This window comes from Tenrec ecaudatus, chromosome 5 (assembly GCF_050624435.1).
Source record: "Tenrec ecaudatus isolate mTenEca1 chromosome 5, mTenEca1.hap1, whole genome shotgun sequence".
Classification (NCBI taxonomy): Eukaryota; Metazoa; Chordata; class Mammalia; order Afrosoricida; family Tenrecidae; genus Tenrec; species Tenrec ecaudatus.
This window is the reverse complement of record NC_134534.1, coordinates 7,495,520-7,523,025: the sequence shown is the minus strand read 5'-3', so window position 1 is coordinate 7,523,025 and position 27,506 is coordinate 7,495,520. Positions and strand designations below refer to the sequence as shown.

Below are 27,506 nucleotides of genomic sequence, written 5' to 3'. Positions count from 1 at the left end.
GGTATTTGCAGGAACGAAAAGTTTCCTCCTCTTTCTCCCCAGGAGTGGCTGGTGGTTTGAACTGCTGACCATGGGGCAGTCGGAATCAGCTTGATGGCAGTGGGATTTGGGTTGGGGGCAGGAGGGATGGGGCACCATGGGTTGGTGGGTGTGCAGGGACACGGCACATGGCCCCCTGCTAACAGAAGGGTGACCTCATTCGCCATCAGGGAAGCCACCTGGAGATTACACACAGGCAGACCCTGAGCTCAGAGTCAGGAACCCTGGTGGAGGAGCGGGTTATGGGTTGGACTGCTAAGCCAGCAGTTCAATTCCACAAGCCGCTCTCATGCAGAGTCGCAGCTTGGAATCTACAGGGTCACTGTGAGTAGATGGCCAAGGGCCAGGGGGGCGGCAGCCACGAATCAGAACTGACTGGATGATAGGAACAGAGATAAGATAACAATGCTTTGGCCAGGCCCCTCTGGGTCAGTGCCAGGCTCTCCACAGTATCAAAGGAAGGGAAGATGTGACCTCTGACCTCAACTACAGCCCCTGAATGACAGTCGCTGGGTGGGCTTCCTGGGGAACCAAGAGACAGAGAAAGCACCCATGTTAAGATGTTAAGAGTGGTGTTTTCGGGGGGACAGGGAGCTCTGAGGGAATCCCCCCGCCCCCCACCTTTGGTCGTTATAAGGAGCCCTGGTGATGCAATGGTGATGCACTGGGCTGCTAACTATAAGGTTGGCAGTTTGAAACCACCAGCCACTCCGAGGGAGGAAGCTGAAGCTTTCTACTCCCACCAAGAGTGAGAGCCTCAGAAAGCGCAAGGCAGGTCTGCCCTGCCCTATGGGGTGACCTTGCGTCAGAATGGACTTGGCGGCAGGGCATTTGCTTTGGGATGTAGTTTGAGCTTCCGGACACGGGCGGACGGCTGGAGCCCAGTGAACGGTGGTGAGGATGCTGGGCGCCAGTCTTTCCTCGTGTGGCGCAGGCTCAGGGGGCGCGGGATGGACTCCCCAGCCCCCAACAACCACGGCCCGGAGTTTGAGCCCTGACGCTGTTGGTGTGGGCTGGGCTGAGAGGCCAGGGTTTCCCAGCGAGAGACAGTCCCTCTGCTTATCCCTAACCTTGGCAAGGCTAGAAGCCCCCACCCAGGGGCAGTTCAGGCAGAGGACTTCCTTCTGGTTTGGAGGACCGGGGGCGTCCGGGCTGTGAGAGCCTGAGATACACCAACAGGGCAGAGAAACAGAGAGCTGGAGCCAAGGGGCATCAGAGACCCACAGAAAACACTGCAAGGACAGGGCAGGAGCAGAGAAACCAAGCCATCTCCACCCCGGGGCAGAAACAGGTCGGGCACAGTGGGGCAGCAGCAGTGGGGTGGGTTCTAGGAATGGGGGGCTTGCTCCTGTGAGCGCAGCACAACCTGTCCTCTCTTCCTCAGCCGCCTGACGAGAAAGCAGAGAGGGGCACACCCGAGAACTGAGTTTCAAAGCCAGATGGCTGGACTCTGGGCCCCAGGGTCCCCATTCATCCAACTTCGGGGCACATTTCATAATCACACCCCGGCACAAGAGCAGACAAGGGGTTGTCCTGTGGTGCACATCATTGGCAAGGGCGGGCCACGAGCCAAGATGCCGGCCAGAGGGCAGGCCTGGCCACCCGCTCCCAGAGGTCACCATGGGGCTGCACATCTCACAACAGCAGCCATCACCTGGGGCAGTAGGAAGCAAGGCCTGGAGACCCACTTCCAACCCCGATGGGTCCTGGCTTCAAGGGGAAGATGATTCCCTCTTGGTGGGAGGAGGCTGAGAACACACAGGCACCATAGCCTTGGACTTGGGTGCCGCCTGTTGAGGACAGCCCCAGGTAGAGGCAGGAGCTGGTGTGGGCAGGGTCCCAGGCGGGGCAGGCCTTGAGCTTGGGTACTAAATGTCACGGGGGCACTGACCACAGGGAGGGGTTGGGAGCAGCCTTCCGGGCAGAGGGCCGAGGCTGGGCAGGGACCTGTGGGGAGCTGCAAAAAGCCACAGTACCGCGTGGGCGCCAGGCACGCAGCCAGGTGGAGGGGCTGGCGCCTGGGCAGGCCCGGGCACATCAGCCTGCTAGGTCCAGCCTGGCAGCGGCAGAGGGCAGCCAGAGGCTTGTCGACTTGCTGAGCGGCAGACGGAGGCGGAGGAGGGGGAAATCAGGCTATGATTGAATCCTGAGCTGGCACGAAAGAGCAGCAGCCTTGTCCCCTGCCTGGTGGATTTTGGCATCCCGTGAAGGAATCTGGTAGATAAATGCCAGGCCCAGTGCCTGTGCCTCAGGAGAGACCACAGGAGGATTGGGGGGGGGGTAGTCAGGGGGGGGGTTAGTGAGCAGTGCACTGGGGCAGGATGGAAGGGTCCCGGGGCTGCGAGGGGGGCGGGCTCTGGAAAGGCGGGGGGCATGTGGCTGCAGGAAGCCCTGCAGGCAGAGGTGGGGGGCATGGCAAAAGAGGCCTAGAGTCAGGGAACACAGGACCCCAACAGTTCTCCCTGCAGGCCAGCTGCCACCTCTGTGCCCTCATGGGGGACAGACTGGCAGGCACATTGACTGCCCTCTGGACTTGGGGATGTTGGGCTAGTGGGCGACTGCAGCCATCCAGGGTACAGGAAGGAGGGCCTCCAGACCATTGATGGTGACAGGGTGGCTCTCCAAGGAGATGAGCTCAGGCAGAGCCTCACCTGCTCCGAGTCTGCTCACCTGTTGGCTCCACCACCCTCTACCGCCAACATGTCCCACCAAGGATCAGTGGCTAAAGGGCTGGGTGCCAACCTAAAGGCTGATGGTTCAAATCCACTGGGGACTCCGAGGGAGAACAATGTGGCCATCAGTGTCCATAAAGATGGCAGCCTTGCGCTCTCATAACCCCAGATCTGCCTTACAAACCCAGCTAGACTGGAGCATGGACACTGGGACAGACAGCTCTTGACACACGGAATATAGGACAGATACCCCACCCTCACCCCCAGGAACAGTCATGGGAGTAGCGATACCCTGAGGGTAGGGGGAATGTGGGGGGAGAAAGGGGAAACCAATCTTGATGATCAATGTATAGCCCCCACCTCACCCAGGGTGAAAACAACAGGAACATGGGCGAAGGGAGACAGTGGGTGGTGTAAGATATGAAAATAATAATAATTTATGATCCATCAAGGGTTCATGAGGATGGGGGATGGAGGGAAAAAACGAGGAGCTGATCCCATGGGCTCAAGTAGAAAGAAAATGTTTTGAAAAGGATCGTGGCAAGCTAGGTACAAAATGTGCTGGACACAGTGGATGGATGGATTGTGATACGCAATGTAAGAGCTCCCAATAAAATGATTTTTAAAAAAGAAAAAATATGGCGGCCTTGGAGACCCTGGGAGTCAGCTCCTTGGAAGTCTGAATGGCCTCCACAGCACTGGCCACAACAAAGCCGCTGTATGGTAGCACCCTGCGGCTAACCGAGGGGTGGGCAGTTTGAAGCCACCAGTCGCTCCTCAGGAGAAGAATGAGGCTCTGCTACTATGGGATCTCAGCCTTGGGAACCCTTCGGGGCAGCCGTGTCCTGAAAGGTCTCGGGGGAAGCGAGATGGCACTCAAGCGAGGCCAGTTCCTACACTTCTTTGTGGACCAGAAACCGGGCCAGGGAAGGTATGCCCCAGAGGGAAGCTTGTGACCCATAAGGGTTGGTGAGTTCATCAGCGTGCAGGGTGACAGGGTGGATGTGCGAGCCACCTCAAAGGAGGAGAGCAGAAGCACTCTCACCTGGAGCTCCCTCGGAGCCTCATGCCCACCCCACCTCGGCCAGCGGGGAGTGGCCAAGCCTAAAGAGTTCATGTGGTCACCCAGCAGCCCAGGAAGAGCGTGCCCGCGTCCTGTCGTGTCTGCCACTGCCCACACGGAGCACTCCCAGACAGAGACACTGCAGGGAAACGCTCCCCAGAGAGAGGGTCCCAGACACCACCTTGTGTTTCCTTGGTGGCCGTCCTCCGGCCTCCCATCAGCAGCCAGGCTCTCCAACAGACTCAGCTGCCTCCTCTTCCACAAGTGGAAGGCAAGGGGAGGAGCAACCACAGCCAGGAGTCATCACCATGTCTGAGGGACCGGCCCCAGGGAAACCAAGAGGGGACAGTGGCCTCAGCTGTCCAGAGGCCTGCATAGTTCACCTCTCCTCTGGACACGAGGGCAGCTGTTCTCTGGCTCCTGGGTCCTCGGCGATGCCCGAGCTACAGCGCTGATCCTTCAGGCCCTTGTTGTTAGGACCCCTGGTCAGTTCAGACCCGCAGCGACCCGACGCACAACAGAACAAAACATCTCCCTGTCCTGCACTGTCCTCACCGTCGTTCCTGTGCCGGAGCCTATTGCTGCGGTCACTGTGTCCGTCCGTCTCATCGCGGGCCTTCCTCTTTTTCACCGCCCTCCCACTTTAGCAAACATGATGTCCCTCTCCAGGGACCGGTCTCTCCCCACAGAATGCCCAACGCATATCAGATGACCTCTCGCCATCCTTTCCTCTAAGAAGCACGGTGGCAGTATTTCTTCTCAGACAGACCGGTCTGTCCTTTTAGCAGTCCATGGTTCTTTCAAATGTCTTCTCCAGCACCACCATTCAAAAGCAACAGTTCTTCCATCTTCCTTATACAATGGCTGATTTTCACAGACATATACGAAGCAATTGAACACAGCCTGGCTTAGTCCTCAAAGTAGCATCCCTGTTCTTCAGCACTCTAAAGAGGTCCTGTGCAGCAGATTTACCTGATACAACACATCTTTCGATCTCTTGACCGCTGCTTCCCTGAGCATCGATTGTGGATCCAAGCAAGACAAAATCTTCGACAATGCCAACCTTTTCTCCGTGGATCCTGATGTTACCTCCTGGCCCAGTGGTCAGGATTTGGGTCTCCCTTCCATTGAGTTTAAGCCACGCTGAAGGCTGCAGTCCTTGATCACCATCCGCAAGTGCTCCCTGTCCTCTGCGCTAGCAGCCAGCAAGGCGGGGTCCTCTGCACGTTGCAGGTTGTTAAGGAGCCTTCCTCCAGTCCTGATGCCACCTTCTTCTTCCTAGAAGCCAACTGCTTGGATGATTTGCTCAGATGCTTAGAAACGGAGTCAAACGGAAACTGTCTTGCTTTGGTGCCTTAAAAAAGAATCCCAACTTTCTCTTCTTCCTCTCTTTTGTTTGGCTTTAGTACACATTCGGTTAGTCTTTGGTTCTCTAGAGAAATAGCCTAGAAGGGGCTTCAAAAAGTGTGTGGAAAAAACAGAAAGAAACCGGAACTAGTCCTTAGACTTTGGGAAGCCCCTTTGTACAAGCACCTGTGTGTGGTATGTGGTGTGTATGTGTGGTGTGTGTGTGTGTGTGTGTGTGTGTGTGGTGTGGCCCAGATTCAAGTCCACCGGAAGTGCCTCGGAAGAAAGGCCTGGTGATCTAAATCCAAGATCCCTGCTGGAATCGTCAGAGCACGGCTGGGTCATCGGGTGTGTGAAGTTGAGCTGACGGAGCTGCAGTTAAGGGGCATGCCTGTCTAGATGATTTCTTCTGCTACAAAGTGACCCCGAGTCCTGGCTTTCCCCTGAATGCTGGAACCCGGGCAGCCCCTGACCCCTGGATTCCATGGAGCACGGTCCCTCCAGCCCCTTCCAGGAGCCAACAGGTAGGTGGGTCAAAGATGGCAGTTGCCCCGTGGGAAGAGGAGGCCGTCTGCTTCTAGAGGAACAGCAGGCATGGAGACCCTGCTGGGCAGCTCTACTCTGCCCAAGGGGTCGCCAGGAGGGCAGTGTGTCTGGCTTTGGTTCATCTCATCACGGACCGCTGGCACCGAGGACCCAGTGCAGCCCGCAGTGCCACAACCTGGAGTCTGTCAGGACCCTTGAAGCCTGCGGAGCCCTGGGCCCAGGCAAGTGGTCTGCAGAGGATCAGCCACGCATGTCCTGGTGCATAAGAGAGGCCCTTTTCTGTGCATGACCGTCAGGGTCACTCTCCGCAGACAGCTCACATTGTTTGTGCTCCTTCACCCCTTCGCAGCTCACCTGCACCCCAGAAATGTGAGCAGCATCGTCTGCTGTCCCCTCTGGAGTCCCATCCTCTGAGGGACTGCCCGTCTTCACTGATGGCCCCACCCAGCCCTGGCGCCAGTGCCCCGCTTCTGGCGCTGGACACGGGGCCTCGGTGAAAGTGGACACCCTTCCTGATCACAAGATCCGACAGCTGCTACCTCCGGCCTTGACCTTGGCATGGCGGCTTCTCCCGGACCCACTGGGGATCGTCTTCCAACCCTGTCCCTCAACCTCCCTTGCTGCCACCGCAGACTCACAGCTGATGGGCAACAGGCGGCAGGAGCCTGGACGTCTCCAGGGAGGAGCGTGGGCCTCCCTGGAAGGCACAGTTCACAAGGAGCGAGATGGGGAAGACTTGAAGTTGCTCTAGGCAGAGTTGTCTGTGCAGTGAAAGCTCTGAGAGAGCCAGGGTGCAACGAGGCCGCCTTGTTCTGGGGCCACGGAAACAGGGAAGCAAGGGGAGCCTGCAGGCGGGCAATGTCTTTGGGATTGCCCCTGGGAGGCCCACCCACAGCTGGGAGTACTGCTGGGTTTTGCACAGTGGGCTGCCTACCACAAGGCCATCAGTTTGAAACCACCGGCTGCAGTTTTGGAGAAAGCTGAGGCTGTCTGCTTCCATAAGGATGTGCCGTCTGGAATCCTATAGGAACAGTTCTACCCTGTCCGATAAAGTCACTATGAATCAGAACAGACTGCGTGGCAGTGGGTTTGTTTGTTTTTTTTAATATGAACCTTGCATCTTCAGGGCCTTTGTGGGGTGCAGTCTCACCACGCTACCATCACCCTCTGTGTGGTTTGAGGTTTCCTCCTCGGACAGGTCCCTGCCTTACACAGCTCCAGCCGTCCTGGTGTTGCGTGGTAATAATGGGATACAGCATGTTCAATGCAGAGCGTGGCAGCTGGGGTCGGCACCTGGGAGGGCCACCCGCAGCCAAGAGCACTGCGGTTCTGAGACTGACTCTTTTGGCCCACTGCTCCAGGGGAGTCCGGTGAGATGGTCACCCACCTGGTGGGCTTTGGTTCCGGGCTGTGTGAGCACCAGAATAAGCAGGCCCATCTGCCCCCGCCCCCACAGACCCCCTCACCTCTCACTTGCCATGGCCCCAGCTCCAGCACGGGGAGCAGGTGGGGTGCCTGAGAGAGTGAGGCTCCTGGCCCCTCTGTTCAGTGGGGTGACTTGTCCTGTCACCCCCTGCTCCCCACAGTGCCTGGGAGGTAGCATGCAGAATCAATGCTGGCCAAAGGGCGCTCTGGCTGGCCGGCTGAAATTCCCCACTTCTCCCCCTGTCAGAGTCAGAAAGCTGTGCTCCATCTCACAGAGCAGACCAGCTGTCAGCGTGTGGACAAGGCAGTCAAGGTCCCCTGCAAAGGGTTCCCAGCCTCCAGAATCGGGAAGTTCCCAGCTCCGAGCTCTAGAAGCCAGAGGCAGACAGAAGGGGGCTGAAGGACAGACAACTCCCAAGCCCAGGCTTATGTCCGGCAGACTGGCTGGCGAGATGTCTGCTATATTTATCCAGCCCGCTGCCCAGCTGGCTCGGTGTCGCTGAGACAAGTGGCTAGACCTTGCTGTCTTTGAACAGCCCTCTCATGCTGGAGACGCAGGATGTGCCCGGCCCCGGTGCTCAGCAGTCCCCGAGAGACACTCCCGGGCGAGGGAGGCTTCCAGACAAACCGACAGTCTTAAAGGAGGAGGGGTGGTCCTCCAGGAAGGCAAGCAGAGGAGGGTGTGCAGGGGGCGGAAGAGCAGATGGATCCCATCTTGGGGAGGCAGGAACACAGGACCCATTCTCTCTCTCTCTTTCCCTCCTCTCTTCTCTCTCTCTCCCCAAAGTTTTATCTGCATCTATTTCCCTACACACCAGTCACCACAGAGTGAACCGCATCTCATGGCGACCCCCATGGGTCAGAGCAAACTGTGCCCCTGGAGATTTCGATGGCCGACGGGCCTTTCTTCTGAGGCGCCTCTAGAAGGGTGGTCTTGAACCTCCAGCCTTTCAGCCAGCAGCCGAGCACAAACCTGTGCTCAAGTTTGCTCCGCCACCTTCTATGTCCACAAACCAAGTTCACTGCCACCGACCACGTGGATTCCCGCTGACAGCGCCCTCGAGGACGGGGCAGAACTGCCCCCGTGGGTCTCCGAGACTGTTACGCTTTCTAGGAGCTGAATGCCTCCTCTACCTCCCTCAGAGGAGCCGGCGGTTTCAAGCTGCCGACCTTGTGGTTAGCAATCCAACATCTAACCCACTGAGGCAATAGGGCTGCTTCTAGCCCACATCCATGTCCGGGTGATTGCTGGCAGTGTCCTCTCCTGGGGTTCATGGGTGCAGCGCCTGGCAGGGCTCTGGCCGTTGACGCACGCGCACACTCTGACTATCCGCTGCTTTGCAAACACGGAGTTATGGGATGGGGAAGCACTAGCTCCGACGGGGAATCGCAGGGTAGGAGGTGTGGCCCTCTATTGCCTCGCCACCGACTAAGGACCACGCGCCCCCCTTCTCTGAGTGTCTGTGTATGAACCCCAAGTTGCCTACGAGCCTGGGGACCAGCGCTCAGCCGTCAGCGCTGACACTGAGGCAAGAGGAGCCAAGCTGCTCCGGGTGTGGATGGTCAGAACCTCCTTGCTGCCAGGAGTGCCCGGCAGGACTCGGCACAGGGCCCGGGCCCGCTGAGAAGGCAACATCGCCGACACAGCGTGCGAGAGTGAGAGGGGTGCCAGTGAAGAGATGACGGGCACGACCATGGTCTTGAGACCTCAGCTGGGGGCACCTGTGCAGGGAAGCCCAGATTGCTCTCCGCCACATCAGGGACCCAGAGGATGGGGGGTTTACAGACCGCTTCGTGAGTAGGCCAATTCAGAAGCCACCCGCCATTAGGATCATTCATACTACCTTACAGAGCCCGGATGAGGTCATCACCAGGTTGGGCTGGAACCTCAAGGTGAGCCCTTGGGAACTCCCAGCTGCTCCGCTGGAATAAAGACGGGGCTGTCTACTCCCCATCTGCAATGCCAGCTAACCAACAAGGCCTACGAGATTCCCTAAGGAATCCTGGTGGCATAGTGGGTTACTCATTAAGCTGGTAACTGCAAGGTCAGCTGTTCTAAACCACCGGCTAATCCGAGAGAGAAAGATGAGGCTTTCTATGCCCATGAAGAGTGACAGTCTCAGAAACCCACAGGGGGAGCTCTACCCATCCCATAGGGTCACTACAAATCGGAATCGAGTCAATGGCAGTGTGTTCCTTTGTACTTTTATTACCTTACCCAGGCACCTTTTACTGAGTGCCTATCCTATGCTGAGGCCCTCACCCAGCCTGATACGGGTCTGTCTTCCATCCCGGGGCCAGGGGAGGTGGCGGCACACGGTGATCCCGGGGCCTGTCAATGTCACATGCATCTCAGCAGGCCCTGCCTGGAGTGGAAGCTAAGGGCTCCCTCTGGACTCTGAGCATCTGGGGGCCACTCTCTTTGGACACGATTATCTCCGAGGTCTTTGGGCCCGGCGGGAACGGTTATCACCGGAGTAACATTCTCTCATGAAGAATGTCCTGGCTCCAGCCGGACCTCCTCCCCAAGCTGACAGAAGGGAAGGCCCGGGGCTTGACCTCACACGGCCCACGGAGCATGAACGTGCTCTTTTGCTCCTGAGTCGCAGCTGGTGAGTTCAAACCACCAGCCATGGAGCTAGCAGTCCATCGCTTAACCCATTGTGCCACAAGCCCTTGTATTATTATTATTTCCCTTAAAGGGCCTCTCCCCCGATATTTTATAAGCTTCCCACTTCGCCAAGGCTGGGAGCACATTTGTGCATGCTGGGGGGAACAAGTCATGTAGATGGTCCACCTCTACAAGACAGACCACTGACATCCTTTCCACCCGGCTCACAGTGACCCCAGGGCAGAGGAACACTGCTCCCGAGGGCTTCTGGAAGCACACAGCCTACCTTTCTCTGGGGGAGCGGCTGGGGGATTGGAACCGTGGACCTTGAGGCTAGCAGCTTGTGTCCAACCCAAAGGAGCTGTGGGGTTTATTCTCTGGGCCCCTCTGTGCTTGCCGGTGTTTGCTGAGTGAGCGGGAGAGAGGAGGGCAGAGAGGCAGCCTGATTGCAGTCTTGCATGCTAACCATTCCACACCCAGGACCAGCTCCTTGGAGGGCCCTGTACTTCCGAGCCCCACCCCACCCTCCCTCCCCTGTCCCCAAGCCCTGAGCGGTTGCTCTCTGCTTGGAAAGGTTATCAGCAAGGAGGGAAATTCCAGCAGCCTCCCACTGGCCCCCTTTCTGTCCACTAAAGGTCAGGATCCTCTTATCATCCTCCTGCTGGAATTCCCTGGCCTCGGTCTGCCTGCCAGCTGAGACCTCTCCTATCCAGGATCCAGGGAGTAAGTGCCTCACTTCGGGGGAGGGTTGGCCTGTGCAGAGAACACAGGGCTGGGGCTGAAGCCTCGTTTGCCCCTGTCTCTACCCCATCTTCACCATGCTGTCTTCTCCTCCTTGACCAGCTCCAAGCCCTGAGGGGGCTACCGGGGGCCCTCGGGGCTCCCCCAGGTACACTGACTGGTTGGCCGAGTGGAGCCTCCTGCGAGGTCCCCATCCTGTCCCATCCAACATGGTGTCAAGAGGGCTGGGTGACTGGGGGCTCCCAGGATCTGGGCGCCGGGCTGTGGGACACACTGGCGCTGTTCTGAGAAGGATCGAGTCTCAGTCATCACCCCGCTGCTCAGCACGCTCTGAAAGACTAAACCCATGACCCATCCGCCTCATCTTCTGTTTCCATTCTGCCGCGTTCCCCCTTATCTCCCCTCCCTCGGGACAGCCCGCCCCGCATCTGCCCTGACTCGACCCCATTTATCTACTCTCGGCCCTAGTACAGCACGCGTGTCTCATGCGGTCCCACAAAGAGGCGGGGCCACTGGTCCAAGGCACTGCTGGGCAGCAGGGGCTCAGTGTCCGAGTCTGGGCAGATGCAGGCTGCTGAGTGCTCCATCCCGCTTCTGCAGGTGGAGGTAGGGCTGCTGTGCGGTTGAGAGGCGGGAACAGGTTTTCTGCCAGGGTTTCCGAATGAAGGCAGACTAGGAAGAAAGGCCTGGTGATGATCACCTTCCAAAAAAACCAGCTGTGGAGAATCCTGGTGCATAGTTCCCAGTGGTCTGACCCCACCGAGCACACTACCACCACAAGGCAGGAGCTAACCCGGTGGCAGCTGTGAGCCATCTACGTACACACATGTCTACATACATATGTACGCACGCACGCACACCACCAAGAGGGCGGCGGCAAAGAGTTTGTGGGGAATCCCATTATCGCCTAATTCCATTTTCTCGTCAAGATTTCAGTCTTATTCTCTCTCTGTACAGTCCATATACGGTCTATAGGTGTATACACACACACCGAAAGTTATACAGATGTAGCTATCCGGCCTAGAGTGCAGATCACTTATAGATAATATAGCTAGGAACCATTACTTTGAATTACAGTGCTGGCAAAGAATACTGCAAGTACCCTGACCTGCCAAAGAACAAACAGATCTGTCTTGGAAGAAGTACAGGCAGAATGCTTCTCAGAGACAGGGGTGGTGAGATTTTGTCTTACATACTTTGGACAGGTTGTCAGCAGACTAGTCCCTGGAGAGGCCATCAGGCTTGGCAAAATGGAAGGGCAGTGGGAAAGAGGAGGGCCCTCGAGGAGACGGGCCGACACGGGCAGCACGGGTGGGCTCGGCACAGGATCACTGTGAGGACGGTGGGCGTGCTGCTGCACACGGCATCACATGGGTGGGATTGGGCGCGGTGGCGGGCAGGGTTCAGGTTATGAGAAGCCAGCGTGTGACTCACGCAACGGTCTGCCGGGGGCACAGACACACTTGGGCTTTGTGCGTCGTGAAGAAGGCGGTCAGTTTCAGGCCACAGAGGCCAAAGGTCAGCCTGGGGGCGACGCCGAGGGCCGTGGGTCATTAGTGCAATGGTTCTCGAGATGACGACAGACGCCATACGAGTTCTGCCTCCGCCAGCCACCAGCATGATCGATCCCCAGTCCTGCCAGACCCTTAATTCCACCGCGATTCGGATGCACTAAGAAATCGGAACGCTCTTATCATTTGAGGAGCATCGGCTAAGTGTTGGCCCACCAACACCCAAGGTGCTGTCAGAACCGACCAGCCGCTCGGCGGGTGAAGGGTGAGGCTGCTGGCGCCCATAAAGATGTCTGCCTCCTCGGAGCCCCATGGGGCAGTTCCCCTCTGGCGTACGGAGGCAGTCGACCGGGGTGAGTTTGGTTTGTCTGAGTCGAAATGTGACTTCAACTTACAAACCTTATATTCAACACACTTCAGTCAAGTTCTACGGCCAGAGTATCACGGCTCTCCCGACAAGACCACATATCCGACACTCACCCCCGCTCGCGGGGGGACAGACAAACGGCCACTGACCTCAGACTCCTCGGTGGCTGTCCATCCTGGTCCTCAGATGCAACTGCACTGGGCAGAAACCTGGCAGCACTTGCCCTTGCTAGCCTGGAGGAGGTGGACTGCTTCTCGGTGGGATTTCCAGTTCAGGCAGCTGGCGTCTGGGCAGAGAGAACGGCTTTTGTCAGGTGTGGTGTTCAGCCCCTCCACGGCCTTCTAAAGACGACAGCGGGAACTTCAAAGGCATCTACCCGCGTACCCGCTGCTCCACCCACCTACTTACACCGGAGTCCCCAGGTTAGGGCAGGGTTACCTTACAACCATCTTTGGACCGCCATAGGAGTTAGGGTCAGTCCTCCGAACCAGAGGCAAGAGCTCATCATTTGCTAATGCTCTTATTCTCAGATGTTTACAAAAAGACTGGACTTATTTAGAAACGAAACAAAACCAGCTAACAGTGGGCAGAAACAAAAACAAACTTACTGCCACCAGTCAATGCTGACTCATAGGGACCCTGCCTGACAGGGCGGAACTGCCCCCGAGGGTGTCGGAGGCTGTGACTCTTCCAGGAGTAGAACGGCCCTGCTGTCTCCTAAGGAGCATAGCCCGGGTGCAGTGCACGACGGACGCCACCAGGCTCCTTAGACAATCCCACAGGCGGCCAGCCGTACTGGTTACCAGTGTTACCACAGAAAGACACCCCCGTTCTGCCTGGCCCCCAACCTTCCTCTGAACCCCCCAGGCGGACAGATCGCTGCAGTGATGGGCCGCGGTTCCTTCACGCTGTCTGCTGAACACATAGCTCTGCCCAGCGTGGTTCTCACACGCCCCCTATCCAACAGAAGCCTGAATAGGCATTAGCAGCGTTCACAGCAAGGTCAGCAGTTCAAACCCACTGGTCACTCCTGGAGAGAAAAATGAGGCTGTCTGCCCCCGTAAGGACGCAGAGACCCAGAGACTCTATGTAGGTCTCGGGACGTAGAAATCAACTTGACGGCAGTGAGTCTCAGTATGAAAAGCAAAGGAAACATCCCAGGTAGCCTGTTCTGCGGGTCCTGACAAACAGTGCTCCCACAGATCGCAGTCTCTCTGCTCTGACAGGTGTTCTAGGCTCTAATCTTCAGGGCTAGCCTTGGTGGCACTAGTGGGTTGGACATTGGGCTGCTAGCCACAAGGTCAGCAGTTCGAAACCAACCACCAGTTGCTCCTCTGCAGAAAGATGGGTCGACTCCTGTAACGATTGGCAGCCGCAGGAATCTCACAGGGGCAGTTCTCTTGTGCCCCACAGGGTCGCTGCGGGTTAAGTGGGCTCGATGACAGTGAGTGGGGCTAGGGCTGGAGTGAGAGCCTCCGAGGACGGCAAACAACATCCCAGCAGAGCCTCCAGACTTGAAGATGTGGCCGTTTCCCGGTCAGCAGACCGTGACAGTGGCCCGTCCAGAAGATGCCTGCAGACAGCCCCCAGAATCAGAGATATAATAAACACTTGCAGGTCTCCAGCACTGGGACTAGGAGTGGTTTCTTATCCAGGGGAAGCTGGGGGACAGGGCCACCCCACCCATTCTCCTGGGGGCTGGTACGGCTGATAACAGAGTCCACTCTTGAGCAGTGTGGGAGATGGGCGGAGAGACGGGGAGACAGGATGCAGGCTGGGCTGTGGGCAGCCGGGGTGGGAGGTTCTGGGGCTCTTCCTAAGGCAGAATCAACAGGATCCAGGAAGCGCTGAGACCAGGTTTACCTACGGGTCGGTGACACAGGAAACCAGGCTGGGGCTGACTTTAAACTGGGTTCATTTGGAGATGGCTGGCTGTGGAAGCCGGATGTTTAGATGAAAATACGCCCACGTGTCCCCTGGTGGAGGGTGCAGGGTCCCGTCTCAGAACGGAAAGCAGCTGCAGGGGAGTGTCTTGGCAGGAAGTCACGCCTGAGCCTTGGTGGCTTGAGAGGAACAGGAAGGTGGGTGAGCCCACCCTGCCACAGGCCCCTAGGCAGCCTCGCCACTACCGCCCCTCCCTCCCTCCCAGCACCAGCCCACACCCCTCCCCCTTCCCATACCAGGGCCCCTCCCAGAAGCCTTTTCCTGGCCCCCAGGCGAGGTTAAAACCACCAACGCCCACTACTGTCCAGGTGCCTTTCAACTCCTGAGGCCTTTGTGGTCAGGGCAGCAGTGGGCGGCCCGACCAGGTCCTCAGCAGATGGTCGTTCAGAATCGGTGGCCAGGCCTTTCTTTCCAGGATTGTCCGGGCAGAGTCGAACCCCCCACCTTCCGGGTACAGCTGAGCTGAGAGTGTCCCGGCCAGGGCCTTCCCAAGCAAGGTCAGGCTTGGCCAACAGACCTCCCAGCACTCCCTGTGTGTCGCACTGATAGGTAGGCGGTTAAGTTCTCAGGGGATCTGGGCATGCCAGGAGTTTTCTACTCCAGGAAACAGTTAGTCTCCGAAAACCCACAGGGGGCCGCCGTGAGTCAGCTTTGACTCCATGGAGAGTGAGGTGGTGTGGTGGGTTATGGGACGGGCCGCTAACCGCACGGTCAGCAGTTCAAAACCACCAGCTGCTCTGAAGGAGACAGAGGAGGCTTTCCAGAGTTACCATCTCAGAAACCAATAGGGGCAGTTCTATAGGACCCTCTACAACTATAGGATCCTATCCTATAGAGTCACTATGAGTCCTAAAGGACCCAACGGAGGTGAGTTTACTCTGCAAGAATCTCTAAGCACCAGGCCCAGCCCACCAGACAGAGCCCCTCGAGGTGAGGGCACAGGCCAGGTTTTATTTGGATTGTGTGGCTATAGGAGGCGGGATGCTATGAGCCGGGGGCACTCGGAGCTGTGGGGGTGGGGTCTGATAGGAGGCATTCCCAATGATTGTGATGAATGAGCGATGAGTGGGCAGGCGAGTCTTGGGCATCAGGTGGGAAGTGGCTGACTTCGAATTTAGCAGGAACCTATAACTCAGTCTGGGTGTCATGCATGTGACGTTTCACTAGATCATCAGTAATCACCATGAGGTGACAGTCCACACGTGGTCATTAAGAGATACCTGGTGGCCTAGTGGATTACAAGTTAAGCCACTAACCACAAGGGCAGCAGTTTGAAACCACCAGCCAGCCGCTCCATGGGTGAGAGATGGGGCTTTCTACCGCTGTAAAGATTGACAGCTTCAGAGTCCCACGGTGGCGGTGGGTGTGGTTTGGCTTGACAACCATTAGGCCATTCCAACTCCCGGCAAGCCAGGCACTGCGGAGTAGACCAGCCCCATGGGACTTGCTCGCTGTGACCTTGAACAGAGCGGAAACCACTGAGATGCCCTCCCCAGGAGTGGCTGCCTGGCTTTGAACCCATAACCTTGTGGTGAACAGACAAGCACAGAGGGTTTGTGCCCCCCAGATCCATGTGCGGATGTCTAGGGATCCGTGTTGTCGTGCTTCATGTCATGTGTTCTGGACATGGGATGAGAAGAGGCCCACTCAACAGCTCTGCTTCTGGCAGCCCGCTCAGGGGACTAGCCGGTCAGTGGAAGAGAGGGGTACACGTGGCTGCACCCTACCCACCTGTGGGGACAGCTCTGGACAGGAGAGGGTCGGATCTCCATGTGTGCCAGGCGGCGGGCCATGAGGTTTAGGAGTCTGACCTTGGGCCTGGGGCTGAGCCCCCACGGATTTGGATGGGTGCCCACCTGTGACCTTCCGTTGCAGTGAGGTGAGGCCCTGAGTCTTGCTTCCCTTCAGAGAGAAGCTGATCAGCCCGCTGTCTGCAACAAGGGCCTAGAAACACAGGGGCCTTAGCTCCTTGCCCGCCTCGCCTCACCTCGCCTCACTGGCTCCCTGCGCACTCGCGCTGACAGTCTGCCCTCAAAGCCACAGCCGACCTCTCTCCTCACCTTCCTGGTGGGCTGCCTCCCACAGCTGCCCTCCCTCCCCCACAGGCTGCAAGCTTGCTTCCAGTGCAAGGCAAGGACTCCCCTCTCCCCACCCATCACTCCTACCACACACCCTCACGCTCACTCATACACAGACACAGGCAGACTCATGCACACACAGACTCACATAGACACATAGAGAGACACACACTCACACTCACTCACATGCAGACACACCCAGAGGCACACATCCTCATGCACACACACAGACACATTCTACACACACACACACACACACTAGCACTCACACACACAGAGACACACACTCATGTACACACACACAGACACATTCTACACACACACACACACACACTAACACTCACACACAGAGACACACACTCATGCACACACACACACATACTCACAGACACACACCCAGAGATACTCATCCTCATGCACACACACACATACACACAAACATAGACACATACAGAGACACTCACTCACATGCAGACATCCCCCAGAGACACGCATCCTCATGCACACACGTACACACACTCACATACTCACACACAGACAGACACACTCTACACACACCCCACATACAAGCACACACATACACAGACACCCACACACACCAGCTACCCTGAGCTCTAACTCACAGGCCACGCGGCTCAGCCGTGAGCCTCCAGTTCAGCGTGGGGCGCTGACGGCCTGACAACGGGAGTTCGTGACGCGGGCCTACTCCTGTCGGAATGTGAAACCGCGAGCTTCGCCCCCCCCCCCACCGTGTCTGACGCCCACCGCAAGGGGGACACCTGCAGCACCGGCTGGGCACCGGCCTCTGCCCTGCGCACAGGCATGGAGGGGGGAGTGGATGGAGATGAGGGAATTTTCCCGCCCACCAGTGTCGTGAAAATCCCTCAACGAGTGACCTGCAGGGCCTTCAAGGAGCCTCGGTGGCTCACCAGTGAAGCGCTCTGCTGCAAAGAAAGGGTCAGCAGTTAGAAGCCGCCCGTGGTGTGGCTCTGTCGTTGATCAGTTCCCCATAAAGATGCTGGTCTGGGAAGCCCCCGGGGCAGTCCTACCCTGTCCTGTAGGGTCACTGGCTGGGACGACCCGCCCGCAGCGGATGCTGCTGGAAGTGAAAATGATACAGGCGGAGGCTCTCTGCAACTCCAAACCCCACAGCCATGAGTCCACGCCGACGCACAGCGACCCGGCAGGACAGGGTAGGGCTGCTCCTGTGAATTTCCCAGACTGCAACTCTAAACAGGAGCAGAAAGCCCGTCTTTCTCCCAGGGTGTCTGGCTGGTGGTTTGGAACTGCTGGCCAATAGGCCAATAGGTAACCAGGACGGCAACAGGGTTCCTATTAGGAGCTTACCCCCAAACCAAACTCCTGCCCATGGAGGCGATTCTGACTCACAGCGACCCCATGGGACAGGCTAGAACTGCCCCGGGGGACTTCTGAGATTGGATATTTACAGGAGCAGAAAGCCAGCTTCTTCCTGTGGCTGCTGGTTTAGCATGGTGGACTATGCTGTAGTTAGGGCAAAATATAATATCTTACGATGTGATCTCCTTTTAACCCACTTTGAAGATTTTTCGAGTTAAAAAAAAAATGGGGTGGAGGGGAAATACCCACTGCTTAAGGCCTGGTGAATCCCCTCTGACCGTGGACCCGGGATGTGAATTGCCCTGATCTCCCTTATGATCCCATTAAATCTAGTCTGGCTTTTAATAGTTTCTGCTTTCTTTTTGACTGAGGTTTTTATCTGTCTTATTTTGTTATTCTTGTTAGTTTTTTGGGGGTGGGAGGCTTGTTTGTGTTTTCATGTTTTTCTGTATATGGGATCCAGGAGGAGGTGAATCTACAGAGACAGTAACTGGATTAATGGTCCCATGGGGAGGTTGGCAGGGGGGGGGGGGCACTGGGGCACTAATATCGATGAGGACAAATGAAGAAATTATGTCTAAAGCTGATTGTGGTGAAGACTGGACAGCTCTTCCCGGTGAGACTGAAGTACTGTATGGCATTAATTAACTGTATGCTAATTACATACCAACAAAGTTTTGTTGAGTAAACAAAACAATACAAAGGAGCCAAGCACCATGAGCTTAGCAGGCCAGTGTGCACTATTTGCCAGATGAGCTAATGGCCAGCAGCATCCTAGGGCCGCCATTGGTTAATGAAAACGTAGTTCGATTGAGCCCACCTAGAACTGGCTCCTAAGAAAGGCCTGGAGATCGCCTCCGGCCTCCCAAATGGTCAGTCAGTGAAAACTCTGGAGGACACAGTTATACTCTGAAACAGGGAGTACACCCCGTGGCAATGGTTACAAGAAGGCTGGGGGAGAGCCAGGCAATGGCTCAAAGTCACATTCTAGCCAAGACTCGCGAAAGAATCACAGATGAATTGTTTACTCAGCTCCCCGTGCACGGTGGGCCGCGGGTCACTGACCCCACACCAGCAACCAAGTCTGAGCCCTGTGCTCTGGCCCAGCCAGACTACCGTGCACTTTGGGCTCTGCCTGAAAAGCCAGCAAGGGACCTCGGTGTGCCAAAGGAGTGGGCGTCCTGGCTTATCTAATCTGAATTCCCATTAACGAGGTAATGGTCGGGGACAAGGAGCTCAGCCGATTCGCTGGCCAGAACAGTTTGTAATGGGGCCAGGTGGCCAGGAGTGGGAAGCAGTGTGGGCAGGTACAGAGCAAGGGGCATCTGTGCTGACTAGCTGGAGCGGGGGTTCAGGGGTCCAGAGATCCTGGGTGTTGGGACCACTTGGCACAGCTAGGGCTCTGGGCCCACGGAGCCCTGGTGGCAGAATGGGCTACATGTTGACCACAGGGTAGGCAGTTCCAAACCACCTGCCTCTCTGCTGGAGAAAGATGAGGCCTCTAGCCCCACAAAGGGTTGGCAATCTCCGAAAGGCACCGGGGCAGTCTTCTCCTGCTCTGTGGGTTCGTTATGAGTCGGAATTGTTTATATGGCACTGGCTTTGAGTTTGGGTGGGTCTGGGCTAGAGATGCAGGAAGCTGAGGGCTGTACCCTGCTCCCTTGTGGGGCCCAGGGCGGGGGAAGCTGGTCTGGCCGTGGCGAAAATGAAACAGAACGGAACTCTGCGCAGGAAGGATGGGCGTTGGCTGGGCTGGTAGCCTTCCTCCCGGGGGTGGGCTCCACCTTCTGAGCCCCTTCTAATGAAGGGGTGTTTTCATTTGGGCCCTAAAGGCTGAGGTTGCGGGGGAGTTCCCCGGAGAGATAGGATCCTTACGTACCAACAGCTCCCATCAACTTGACAGCCTCATCAGCCGCATCAAAAGAACTGTGGGTGCAGAAGTTGTTGACTCGACAGGCGCTGTGCAGTGTGTGTGTTCAAGACAATAGAAAGGAAACTGCTCTCCGGATCGAGTGTGGGGTGCATGGGGAAGCCCGCGGGAACGATTTCATGTACACCGGTCCCTTCAATCCTCACAGGGTCCCTCTGTGGCTGGTGTGATGTGGACATGGAGGCTCCAAGGGGTTCAGCGATTGCCTCAAGGCCACGTGGTTAGGAACTGGCCGAAGCACCTGGCAAAGCCAGGGCCTGCCATCAGCGCCAAAGCCCAACATGCCTGCCCACGGGCTCCCCACTCCGCTGCATCCTCAGCTCATCCAAGGGCTGACATGAGCTCGAAGGCACCCCATCAACCCCAAGTTCCCCCTGTGGATGGGCCTCATCACGCACCAGAAGCTCACCCCACTCCACCCTCTGCTCTCATCACCCCCAGCTCTGCAGGGACAAGAACTGATAACACAGCCCCGAAGGACTATGTTCCACTCCCCTCTGCCCTCAGCTCCGGCGTGGGACCCCGATACCCAGCACGGCAGCCTGGAGTCGGTCCCCACTCCTCTTCCCCCAACTGTGACCTTGTGCCTTTCCAAGCCTGGATACCTCATCGGTAGCGTGGGAACAAGGCTGAGGATGACAAAGAGATGGAGAGACAGTGCCTCCCTGGACCTACTGGCCACACGCATTAGGCAGTGAGCTGGCAGGTGGCTCACTGGGTCTTTGGCGAGTTGTCCAACTACTTGGTCCTTGGCTCCCCATGCTGTGGGGTTTGATCCAAGTGACTGACCTTCCAGGTGTGAGAATCAGCTATATGATGATGCACGGGAAGAGCAGGCCATGGCAGGCCAGCCAGGAGGGGCTAGTCAGTGTTGTTCCAAAGATCCCTGGTGGTGCCGACAGTGAAGCACTGGACTACTCCTGGACCACTGGCCCCTGTGTCGGAGAGGTCACAGCCTGGAACCCGCACGAGGAAGTGCCATGAGTCAGACAGACTGGTCGGCAGCTAGGATCATAAAAGCCCCATTGCATCTCCGCAGAGACAATGTTCTCTGCCCGACCTTGGTGAGTGGGGTGACTGGGGTCTTACAGGCTCAGGGACGGCCATCCTGGTGCAAGTACTGACCTCTCCCCATCCAGAGCCAAGAAGCGTGGAGGCAGTCTCCATGGTACAAGGCAACATAGGGTCCACAGGGCGACTGGACTGTGTGGACCCCACGTTCCATGAGCCTGCACCGGAAGAACTAGGTGGTGCCCAGCCACCACAGATGACCACCCTGAACGGAGGCCTGGGATAGAATGGGAGGCAAATGTGGAACAAAACTCAAAAGACTAAAAGAGACCAGGCTTACAGCTCTGGCAAAGACGGGTGGACCCTCAAGGCCATGGCCCTTCGACGGGCTTCAGGCGGGACCTGTTCTCACCCGCAGTTTTACTTTCAGCCAACTCACAGGCAGGCTCACAAGGTCAATGCCACCACCAGGGAGAAGACTGCACTCCCTGGAGCAATCCACCCATGGGATGAAAGGAAGGGGGCGTGTGCCGCAGGGTGACGCTCAGAAGGCAGGAAGGGAGGCAAGCAGGAAACCGAGAGGGGAAGCGGGATGTTGTAAGATGTGACCACCGTGGGTCTGAAGGGCTGCATGGAAAGGCAGAATTGCTCTGCAGACTTCCACCGACTCACAAGACGGCACAGGAGAGAAAGAGCACTCGCCCAGGGCACCAGGTACCGTCTGGAACCCTCAGGCACATTAGCCCCACCAAAGACCAAGCTGGGGTGGGGGTAGGGGTGGAGGGGTCCACTGGCCCCTCTTTCCTTCCAGGAGGACCAGCAGCTGGCCCACACACCGGAGACCAAGGTTCTAAGTACAAACCCTGAAACCTTTCCAAATTCTAATTCCACACCAACCATGCCAAACTCAGTACCTGGTGGCGTGGTGGTTATACCTCGGGCTGTGATCCTCATGGTGTGCAGTTCAAAACCACCAGCGGCTCTGCGGGAGGAAGACAGGGCTTTCTACTCCCAGAAACAATTACAGTCCCACAGGGGCCGTTCTACCCTGTCCTGTAAGTCAGTGTCAAGTCCACAGCAGAGAGCGGAGTTGGTTCCAAACACAAATCCACGGCTGCCGAGTGGATGCTGACTCACGGCGACTCTGCAGGCCTGAGGAGAATGGCCCCTGTGGGTTTCCAAGGCTGTCGATCTTTACAGAGCAGGTGGTGCCTTTGAACTCCCAACCGCTTGGTCAGGAGTCCAGTGCTAACTCCACGGGGCATGGTGTGCCTTCACATTAACAATGAATGAGTGAAATCAAGTCTTCCTTCCATTTCTGAGTCTGAACAGCTCCTCTGAGCCCCCAGGCTCCTGGGGGAGATGCCCAAGCCCACACCCACATACTGCCTCCACCTTATCCCCCCTGACCCTGCCCGGGGAGGACAGGGTTGGACCAAGACACGCTTACGCCATGGGAGGGGGGATGAAAGCCTTCCTGGCAGTGACGTCGCATGTCTGGACACGGCAGAGGGGTGGAGGTGGATGGGCAAGTCAGTCCCCTGGGTGTGGTGTGTTGTCACGGAGCCATTCCCACCCGTGGCAGCCCGGTGAGCGCGGCGTCGATCTGCCACAGAGGTTGCAGGATCAGACCACCTGCAAGGTCTTCCAAGGTGCCAGCCTTTGGGCTACTCATCCAGCCCACCTACTCACTGTGCGTACCACCGGTCACTGTGCCACCAAGTGGGCGGGTCCTAGGGGCAGGCATTTACTGAAAGCTTGGCTAGCTGAATGGCCCATTCTCTCCTGCAGCCCCCATCCCTGGTGCTCTTCTGCTCCCTGGGCAGGTTGGACTGCCCCCTCCCCCTGTTTGCACTGGGAGTCATTGGAAATAGCAGGCAAAGACCAGAGAGGAAAGGCAGGGATGCCCACAGGGCAGAACCGACACCACCTAGACTCTGAGTGAGATGTTCTGTCTCCACAACCTGGTGGGAAAAGTGGGGAGGGAGTGGGGGGCTGAGCTGGGAAGGAGATTGAGAAGGGGGGATGGAAAAGAAAAGTGGGGAAGGAGGGAAGGGGCCCAGAGAAGGGACGGAGGGAGAGGGAAGCAAGATCCTATTTCTGCACAGGGCAAACTATGAGGAAATAGGGACAATACATTTCTGCTGCTGAAGCCGAGAGCGGTGGGGAGGGAGGGAGGGAGGGAGGGAGGGGGAAGAAATGAGACCAGAGGAGAGAGCTTATCTTGAGGGAACAGTTCTCAATCCATCACCATGAGGGTGATCAGAGAGGAAACGGGGGCTGACCCTGCTGGCCAAGAGAAGGGGCCTTCTCCCTCCACCCTGCTCCCACCCAGCTCGTTTTTGGAGGACCAGGTATGAAACCCTTGCAGCCCCCACCCATCCCCGCTTGACTGTTTACAGGTTGTTTCCAGGAACCCATCTAGAAAGTTCGGCAAGGTGACAAGTCTGACATCAAACTCTGTCCTCCCCCACCCCCCACCGTCCACTCCCAGTCCTGCTCCAGCCACACCCACCACCCTGGGCTCACCATCTTCAATCCCCTGGGACTCTCAGAATTCGATCGACGCCCATCATCCAACAGAAGGGTGTGCACCGTGAGCAATATTGTGTCACAGATCTCAATTGCAAACCTGCTGTGTTGTCAATGAATCCCTGGTGGTGCAGGGGTTAAGTGCTGGTCTGCTAACCACAAGGTCAGATGTTCGAAACCACCAGCCACTCCCGGGGAGAAAGATGGGCTTTCTACTCCTGCGAGGAGTTACAGCCTTGGAAACATCACAGGGGCAGTTCCACCTCATCCTACGGGGTCTCGATGAGTTGGGTGTCGTCGGACTGGCAGTGAGCATGAGTTCGGAGTTGCTGTGTGCTCTCCAGTCGGCTCCGGCTCTCAGAGACCCGTCTGCAGCAGAGAGAAAATGCTGCCCAGTCCTGCGCCATCCACACGGTCCTGACCACGTCTGAGCCCGTGGTCGGAGCCACTGGGTGGGTACCTTCGGTCATGTCCACGGACCCTCGCCTAAGCGTGCTGTCTCTTTCCTGATGACGTGTGCAAATAAGTGAGACGAAGTTCTCACCAACCTCTCCCCCAGGGAGGCTGCACATGCTGTACAGATTTCACTTATTGTGGAGAGGGGATTGGCATTTTATTTGGGGATCGATAGGTAGGTAGATAGACCACACATACATACATACACACACATACATACACACATATGTACATAGATGTTAAGGAGGCTTCAACAAAGTCAAAGGAAAAATTCCATCTTCTTATGAACCTTTGAAGCCCCTTCACACACACACACACACACACACACACACACACACACACACACACACTCAAAAGAAAGAGCCCAAAGATCGCGGAACTAATAGGAGGAAATAATCTTTGGACACAGAATATTCAAATGCTGGTGGTCCGGTGGCACAGTGGGCTAGGTGCTGGGCAGCTGACCACACGGCCAGCAGTTCTATTCTGTCCTGTAGGGTGGCTGTGAGTTGGAATGGGGGTGATGGCAGACCCTGGGGAAGGATACCATGCTTGGTCACATAGAGCAGTAGAGGAGGCAGTGAACGTGAAAGAGGAAGTCCGTCCCCAAGAAGGACTGGCGCCGTGGCTGCAAAGATGGGCTCCAACAACGGGGCCTCCAGGCCAGGTGGTGCTTCGTTCTGCTGAACGTGAGTCGGAGCCAGCTTGGGCACCGAGCGACAGTACAACCGTGGAGCACAACAGGCTAAAACTCAGGCTGGGCCAGGGCCTGGCTTCTGGGGTGTGACTCCACAAATACAGCCCTGCCAGCCATAAGCCCTTTGGCGGTGCACTGTAAATTCTAGCCTCTGTGCCTGAGGTTCTAATCCCATTAGGGGAGCGTTCTCTGTATGTTAGTAGCAGGATTAGCGTAGGATGTATTCTGAGTCCCCACTGAACTAGAGGGTGAGAGCCCAGTCACCACCCTTGTGGGTATGGTCTGTGGAGAGACAAAAAACACACTTCCAGAGAAGAGAGCGACCTCAATAATGGGCAGAGAGAGGACCCAGGGGCCTTCGAGGAAGAAGTGTTACCAGCCTGCGGCGGAGGAGACAAGAACAGAGAGGTTCCAGGGGTCAGGCCCAGACCAGAGGCTGAGGCAAGGAGACTGTGGGCAGAGCGGTGGCCAGGTTTCCTGGCCCATGGAGACCAGAAGCCAATGGATCACGTGGCTGTGAGGGTGAGGTCCGGGAGAGAGACTTGGAGAACAGGCATTGCTGTGGGCGAATGGCTGATCCTTAATGTTTCCTAATCGTGGTAACTTGTTAGCTTCCCTCTTAAACCCCCTCAATCCTGAGTACTAGCTATTGTGGTTCCATTGCAAGGGACTGTGGGACCCAGGAGAAGCCCAGTGTCATTGGAGAGAGTTGGCAGGCAGGGGCCTGTCCGAGCCCTGGGCTCACGCATGGTTGGATTCTCCTCCATTGAGAAGCAGGAGGGAGTCAGAAGTGGCCCTTGGGGCATGTTGACTCAGTTTCCCATCCTGGGTCTTCCAACACCTGTGTGTCTTTAGACCTGAATGTGACCAGGACGTCTATGGCCAGGACTCCTGACACAGCCCTGCTGGCACCTCTGGGGGCATCTGAACCGCCTCCCCTTTGTCCAGTGGTTGACTGTCTGTCCCATGGGCCGGGAAACTGCAGCTCACCCATGGGACTCTGAAGGCGAATGGGAAATGTTTAAAGGGTGGGATTCCTCAGATCACAGCGATCTCATTTGTTGGTAGAAATACATTTCTGGCTCTCGAATCTTTTTCAAGCTATTGGGAGGGACAGGATGGGGCTCTTCCATCTCAAGTTTGCCGAGCCTGAAGTGAAGCATCTAAGCTCCTTTGGAAATGACAGCAGCCACTCGTGCACGCACACACAGTCACCCTGACCTGGCAGGGCCGTCGTGTTGAGAGATCTATCCTGGGGCTGAGTGCCAGCTCCACCCCCTGACACAAACGCAAGTGAGGGTCACCCTGCAGGTGGCGAATGCCAAAGCCCTGGATGTCCCCCCTCAGATGGCCAGCTCCCATTTCATCAGAATCAGGACGATGGTGTAGCTCTGATTGACTCCACCACTGCCCTCTTGTACCCAGGTCACGGTCCTGTGGCTGACCTTCACGCCGCCCCCCTCAGACATCCCAGAACACCCCTTTGCACTCCTGCAGTCCACTCAGAAGAATGCCCGCACTGCTCATTGAATCCGTCACCTCAAGGTGCCTCCATGCTGTCCCTAAACCACAAAGCCTGCTCCCAGAGTCGAGTCCAGCTCGTATGGCCCTAGGAATGCTATCCCACAGTGGGCCTACTTCTATTCCGGGACAGCCCCCACGCACCATGCTCCCCACGACCCACCAGGCCAGCGCCGTGAGCGAGGGAAGACGGGGGTCACATGTCCGTCCCTCTCTCGGCTCCACCAACAGCGGGGTGCTGAGAACGGCCCATCGAATTGCCCTCCTGCCACCTTCCACCGCATGTGTTACCGAGTAGCACCAGCCCCAGACCACCACGGGCCGGGTTATTACCACAAAGCTTTCCACGAGTTGCTGCCAGCTGCCACCAACTCAGTTCCCACTGACGGGGACCTAGCCACGGCCAGAGGGAGGGAACGCGGCCCACCCGCCCGGCGACCCCTCACGGCCATTGTCTCTGAGTCTGTCATTGCAGCCGCTGTGTCGTCACCACCTGGTTGGCGACTTCCTACTTGTCACTGACCTGCTCCAGCAGGCACGATGTCCTTCTCCAGGGATTGCTTCCCCCAGGGCGTGCACGAAGGGCGAGACAGAGTCTCCCCACCCTCACCTCGAAGGAGCCCTCCCAAGACAGACTGGTTTGCTCTCGGGCCGTCCTGGCCCTCTCCAGCAGCAACCGCACAGCGCAGACGTCACTTCTCGGCTCCTCCTTCTCCACGGTCCGCTCGCGCCCGCACGGGAGCATCTGAAACGCTGCGGCTCGCTTCAGCCTCACCGTGGCCTTCAGACTTGCTCTTTGACACCTTTCACAGGGTCTGGAGCCCTGGTGGCCTAAGGGTGCTGCAGAAGGCTGCTCACTTCAAGGCCGGCAGTTTGAATCCACCAGACGCTCTGAGGGAGAAAGGTGAGGGTTTCGACTCCCCTAAGATTGACAGGGTGGGAAACCACAGGGGTTGTTCCTCCCTGAAGGACAGTGTCTCGGTGAGTCAAAAGGCTCTCAATGGCTGCGAGCCTGCGTTCTCCGCTCTCCGGGAAGCACGACGAAGCTGTCCTAAGGCCTCCAGAACCCTCCGTGGGAGCGTCATGGAAGGTCACGTCGGTGGCTGTGGGTTTGGTTTTAGAATAAACCTTAGCTCCGTGGGGCCCCAGACCATCCAACCCACAAACCCACACGACAACCCCAGCATCTCCAAGCACGCCCCAACACGTCGGCTCCTCCCACACGGGGAGAGAGACTTGGGGGTGGGTGAAAGCGTGTGAGGCTGGGGGAGGCACAGAGAGGGCTAACCCACCGGGAGTGGGCGACACAGGCCCTCTGGCCAGCGCGGTCCCCTCTGGCCTCAGCATTTCTGCGGTAACAGGGTGGGACAGACCACCAGGTTCTCTCAGGCCACGGGGAGCTCTCGGGCGGGGGAGAGACACAGCACTTTGATGGTCAGTGGAGGCGGTTTCCCTGGGCTACAGGCACCCCTTGGGAACCCCTGCAGGTCCGACCTCAGACCCCAGAGCCGGAACCTTTCAGAGCATGCTTCGGCAAAGCGCAGCTTGCCGAGCCTGGCGTGGCTCTGTCGGTCTGGCTGAACAGCCGTCGTTTCATTTGTAAACATGTTAAAGGGCCCTACTTGCATCAGGGTGCTCTCGTGCGTTTGTGAAAAT

At 57.3% G+C, this 27,506-nt stretch overlaps 1 protein-coding gene across 2 annotated transcripts in view; it reads right to left on the bottom strand.

Annotated features, from left to right (window-relative positions):
• Nucleotides 1–27,506, bottom strand: part of ST3GAL1 (ST3 beta-galactoside alpha-2,3-sialyltransferase 1) — a 73,621-nt gene that overhangs the window by 40,755 nt on the left and 5,360 nt on the right. The window contains exon 2 of one of the 2 annotated variants that reach the window (XM_075549229.1): nucleotides 12,472–12,608. The exons of the other annotated variant lie outside the window; for it this stretch is intronic. The gene's annotated coding sequence lies outside the window, so the exon portion shown is untranslated. The remainder of the gene's footprint in view (nucleotides 1–12,471; nucleotides 12,609–27,506) is intronic. 2 annotated transcript variants of the gene reach the window in all.